The following is a 6,510-nucleotide window of genomic DNA, read 5'->3' as shown; positions in this document are numbered from 1 at the left end:
TGAGTGAAGTAAGGGTCTCTCTCTTAGGATGGGGCTGAAGAAGCAAGAAACCAATGTTTCTGCTACTAGCAACTAAGAGGGAGGCTGGTCTGAGGACACAGTCAACAAAGAAAGAAAGGCACAATCCAGAGAAACACAGAGAAAGAGAGGTGGAGCCCTTAATGGACTGTATTTAAAAGCTTGCACTACGTCCACACTTTTGAAATAAATGAACTGATAAATCACTTTGATTGTTTAAGCCTGTGGGAGTCAAGGTCCTTGTTGCTGCTACTAAAATTACTTTAATGAAGCTGGAAGATCAGTATGATTACAGTATGATTGCTATCTTGCCAAGTAATTATATTATGGTTCTGTCCTAGAGAAGGGGTTAGGATGGCTTCTTTCCTAGAAGGAAATGTTCTCTGTAACACAGGAGGCCTGCCTCAGAGACCTCTAGGACCTGCTCTTTTTCCATTTGGAATTCCCAGGCCCTGGACTCCCAATAAGTAGCATTGCCATTTCTAAAGACAGGACATGCAACTTTCAGATACCTTATTTGCAAATTTTCTCCTATAGAGATTTTTTGAGCTACCAAATACCATGGATGTGGCTTGTGATTATTTATAATGTCAAATTGCAGAGGCACATGGGCTCTAATGCTGAGGCAGACCCCATCTTGACAACAGAACTGTGCTATTCGGAAATGGAGGACTAACTAAAGGCAAGGAAGGCAGAACCAAAGACAGTGCTGAAATGCTTATCCTAAGAGGAGAATCTTCTCTCTCTCTCTCTCTCTCTCTCTCTCTGTGTGTGTGTGTGTGTATGTATGTGGAGATGTTCAGTAATGAGATATACAATAACGAAAACTTGAAATACTCCTGCCTTTTTCCATTTCCCACTCTCATTATTTCCTTTCCCTAGTACAGGCTCTCACCTTGTTGGGCTGGTTGCTTATTACAGATAAATTCATATGAATAATGTTATAACTAAAGTGTGAAAAATCTGTCTACTTAATTTTTGTCTTAATGTTTAAAAAGAGTTAATACATGTTATTGGCTGACAGTCTAACATGTTATTCCTGTTATGGAATAAATCTTCCTTTGGTATTCTTTGTAACAACCTGACTCCAGCAAAAAATAGCACTGCTGATGATAGTGTTTCTGAATGGTTTACTTCCACATTAACAGGTCTCCCTTTCTTTATCAGACAGATTTGTGTTCCAAAAAGATTGTTTTTACATGTTCTATAATGGTAATTTTCTCTGCTAGTGCAAGATACAGAATTAAAACAGTGCTATGGAGAGCAAAGGAGAAGACTAGAGGGAATGGTTTGAATTCACCAGTTCTCTCTACTTTTCTTCTCTCCTATCTGTACCCTTGACTTTTCCCACTTACTTGGTTTTTTGGTCTTTGTCTCAGAGATTTAGTTGCTGATTTTTTACTAGGGCATAACTGTATTATTCTCAAGTTCACATTGTTCATGCTAGTATCTCTTGAGGTGTTCTGTAAGTATTTGCCTATTTTCCCCATATGTTTATTCCTGTATTCATTCACCTGGTAAACATTTATTGAGTACCTGCTATGTGTCAGCATTATGCTAGGTGTTAGGAATGCCAGGCACTGAGTGACCAAACCTCCGGGCCCCTGGCAGGAAACTCTTCTCCCTGTAGAGAAGACAGACAGTGACAAGTAAACTAATAAATATATATTACAGAAAAAAAGGAAATGAACAGGGTGTTGTGCTAGAGTAGTGAGTTGGGGAGGAAGACTTAGGTTTTAGATGGAGGAGGAGAGAACTACGTATATTTGGATTATACAGTGTAGATGAACTATGGTAGAGATTTTATGAAGGGCTTGATAGAGGTGAAGGAATCAGTCACAATTCCTAGGTTTCTGGCTCAAGCAAAGAGGATGGATATAGATGGGATTTAATAATATGAGGAAGAACAAGTTTTTAGGAAAGTCAATGATTTTTTTTTTTTGGCCCCACCTGCAGCATGTGGAAGTTCCCTGGTGAGAGACCGAACCCACAACACAGTTGCAACCTGTGCCACAGCTGTGGCAATGCTGGATCCTTAACCCACTGTGCCGCAGTGGGAACTTCCGATGATTCAGTGTTTTTATATTGAGTGAGATGTGAAACATCCAAGTGGAAATATTTATAGAGTTGCCATTTTTTCTAGTGTATGTATAGGACAGGCCCTACATGTGCTTATCATCCCAGTGTAATTATTAATAATGCCCCCTTTAATTCTCAAAAATTTTGGCTTATCCACTATGTTACATGGTCATCCAATGTATTGGTAAGAGCAGTTTTGGTGGATTAGGGAGGTGTGATATTGTGATTTATAATAAGAAATATTTATTTAGTCTTCCTCCCCATTTCTGGCACAGAGCTCTTAAAACCTTTGGAATTTCCTAAGTGGTAAGAGTGATAAAAATATCTTGATATTCATAACAAACCCCTTTCAGCCACACTTGAGTTTATGTTAATAAGGTGACTTTCGGAAAGCACCTATGTTTGGGTACTGGTTGTAGGGGAATCAACCAGGTGATTGAGGGGGTTGGAAATTTCAGTGCCTCTATCCTCCCCCACCCCTCCATGTGAAGTTAGAGCCTAGATCATATGCAAAGATTCCTTAATTCTTCTAATATTCAATACTTCTTTGTTGTATACTTTAATTATTTTATTAGTACAAAAACACTGTATTGTAGCTATTATTATCCGAATTTCATATATGATAAAAATGAAGGTGAGCAAGGTCTGTGATCACCTCAGGTAAAGCTGCCTCTGTACTTCCAACATCCCCATGCCCTATGTTACTTATTTAATTTTTCCTCTTCTGTTCTTTAATGAGTAAGGTGGAAGGAATGAGAGATAGCTATCCTTTCGTTGCACTGAAATTTAGAGTATTAGGTTGAGTGTCTGACCTGATTCTTCCTTTGGGAGCCCTCCTCAGTTTTAATTATAGTGCTTGTGTGTTCTTAATTTAAAAACCAACTTCTGGAGTTCCCGTTGTGGCTCAGTGGAAACAAATCCGACTAGGAACCATGAAATTGTGGGTTTGATCCCTGGCCTCGCTCAGTGGGTTAAGGATCTGGCGTTGCCATGAGCTGTGGTGTGGGTTGCAGATGTGGCTCGGATCCTGCGTTGCTGTGGCTCTGGCGTAGGCCGGCAGCTACAACTCCGATTTGACCCCTAGCCTGGGAGCCTCTACATGCCGAGGGAGTGGCCCTAGAAATGGCAAAAAGACAAAAAACAAAAAACAAAACCCAAAAAACAAAAAAACCCCAATATCTAAGTTCCAATAAATATGAATATAGTAATGAAGAGATTCTGTCTACACATATGAAACCTGGACTGGGCTAGAGAAATCAGACGTACTGTCCTCCAAAGCAGAAAGAGCATTGAATTGAGAGTTAAAACTTCTGGGCTTAAACCTCAGTTTTGCTGCATAGTTTCTCAGTGACCTTGAACAATTTACTTAAACTTGAGCCTCTGTTTTTTTCCTCTCTAAAATGAGATTATCAATATTTGCTCTCTCTAACTCACAAAGCTTTGTAAAGATTAGATTGGGCAAACCACGTGACAGTACCTTGTTATGCAAATCTAAGTTATACAACTTCCTTCCTTGAAAGAAATATTTTGAGACATCTCTTCATGTCCTGAGAATGAGAATAAAGAAAATTCATCTAAATCATATATTTTAAAAAATCTTCACATATTGCTATAAATTTATATATTACTCTCTGAAAATAAAAAAAAAAAGGAAGTTCATCTAAATCCATGAGAGTGGCCTGATACTGATATTACAGAGGAATCTTGGGCAAGGTATAAAATACAAAGAATAATCTAGAGAAGACTTTCTATCAGTTATAATTCAATTAACCACAGCCTTTAATTAATGACAATTAGTTTTTAAATTTTCTGATTCTAGTCCTCTAAAGAAATTTCTTGCATTTATCCTGAGATTAATATTGTGTCCATTACTGTGTATTTTTTAGCCACAAAGGGTACGTGTGAAGATGATGGCAGAGGGGAATATGGAATGGATGGAGTCCTTGATGGCTTTGTTGTGCTATTTTGACTTGCTCTGGGATCTCCTACCACTGGACTTTGTTATATGAGATTATACATTTCTTTATTGTTTGAATCTCTTTCAGTTGGATTTAATTGTTATTTGTATCCAAAAGCATCCTAATACATTTGCTTCCGGTAATCTTTCATGAGGTAATCTCAGTCCTTTATGCTCACCAAAGATAGCCTTTTTTGGAAGGTCTTTGAAATCTAACATCCAAAGGCACAGGGCTTCACAGAAGCAGCACACAGCAGAAAATAGATAAAAGCAACAGTTTATGTTTTAGAATCAGAAGATCATCCACCCACTTGCTTTATCTATTCTGCTGAACTTCTTTTTTGCTGCACGCTCGGCATATGGAGGTTCCCAGGCTAGGGGTCTAATCAGAGCTGCAGCTGCCAGCCTACACCACAGCCACAGCAAGGAGGGATCCCAGCTGCATCTTCGACCTACACCACAGCTCACGGCAATGCCGTATCCTCAACCCACTGATCAAGGCCAGGGATCGAACCCACAACCTCATGGTTCCTAGTCGGATTCTTAACAACTGAGCCAAGATGGGAACTCCCATATTCTGCTGAACTTCTGATGGTCAACTCTGGTTGCCTGGACTTGGGTATATTTACACCTTTTGTTGCCTTGAACTTGACCATAAATTGGCTGTGTCCATGGCACTCAGAAATTCCTGGACCAGGGATCCACCTCATGCCACAGCAGTAACCAGAGTCACAGCAGTGACAATGCCGGATCTTTAATCCACTAGACCACCAGGGAACTCCTGACCTTTGCTTCTATTTGACCTTTCCTGTTTGTCTAGACTTCCATCTAGAGCTGACCTCTTAAATGATCGCTACCCAATGCCATCTCCACCCCAACATGATATACTCTTACTTTTGAATTTAGCTTTAAACCGTATACGGAGCATAAGTCATAATTGTTACTGAATTGATAATACAAATATTTTGTCTTTCTTTCTGCTTCCATCCCTGAATTCCTCACACCTGTAGCTTATAAAACCACCAGCAACAGAACCCTCCTGGACTGAGAATCCTTCCTTAAGTTACACATCCCATTTTTTTTCCTGTCTGAGTCTTGAGACTGGCTTATTCTAGATATTTCTTCAGTTGCCTAGTTATAAACTTGGCCAACTCCTCATTCTCCTTTCCTATCTGTCTCCAATACACTCCCTGCCCATCCTAACCTAAGTATAAACTGCCTCATTGCTAGATTCTTGGTTCTATTCAGCCCAGCTTCTCTTCTCCTTATTTGATAACTGGCATAATTATACCAATGCCATATATTTCATACCTAGGAATCCTACTGTCTTGTATTCAAGTAAAGCAAGAAATTATCATTCTGGTGCTATTCTGAAGCCATTAAAGGGTTATAGAAATCTACACATGAGAGAAAATGACATATAAATATAGAAGATTTAATTTACCAAGTTTCATAGTTGATGATGGCAGTGCAAGATTCAACCCCAAGTCTATTTGTTCCAAAGCCTGGATTGCTAATCACTATGCTTCTCACTTCTTACTTTCAAAAAGTTAATAAAATCATACTTAGCTTGAAATATAAGTCTTAAAAACTAAATATATACTTACCAAAATGGCCGGGTAGTCACAGGCCTGGATGTTTATACCAGAGAAATGAAAACTTATGTTTTTACAAAAAGCTGTATGTAAGTGTTCATAGCATCTTTATTTTTAATAGCCAAAAAAATTGGAAAAAAACTAAAATGTCCTTTACTGAGTGAGTAGTTAACAAAGTGTAGTATATCCATACCATGGAATATTATTCAGCAGTAAAAAGGAACCACTGATACTTGTAACAGTTTGGATACATCACAGGCATTATGCTCAGTGAAAGAAGCAAGTCACACAAGATCGTATACCATATGATTCCTTACATTACTTTCTAAAAATGAAAAAATTATAGAGATTGAGATTGGTGGTTGCCAGAAATATGGATCTTGGAGGGAAGTAGGGGTGAGTGTATCAGTAAATGGGTATCATGAGGGATATCTTTGTGAAGTAGTTTCATGTCTTGATTGCATTGGTGGCTACACAAATCACATTTGATAAAATTACAAAGAACTATCCACATATATTGTACATTGTAATTTTTCTGTTTTTGATATTATGCTATAGCTATATAAGATGGTCCCATTTGGGGAAACTGGGTGAAGGGTGTATGAGACCTCTCTGTTCTATGTTTCCAACTTCTTGTGTATCTATAATTATTTCAACATAAAAAGTTGAAAAAATACCCTTATTATCTTTCCTCATCCTGTCTATCCACTTTTCTCCAATCCAGCTTGTCACTCAGCCATAGACCAGGTAATATTAGACTCTTTTTTCCCTCCACTCAGATCTAACCAATATATATATATATATTTTTTTGTCTTTTTAGGGCCATACCTGTGGCATATGGAAGTTCCCAGGCTAGGGGTC

This window comes from Phacochoerus africanus, chromosome 1 (assembly GCF_016906955.1).
Source record: "Phacochoerus africanus isolate WHEZ1 chromosome 1, ROS_Pafr_v1, whole genome shotgun sequence".
NCBI lineage: Eukaryota > Metazoa > Chordata > Mammalia > Artiodactyla > Suidae > Phacochoerus > Phacochoerus africanus.
This window is presented reverse-complemented; position numbering follows the sequence as displayed.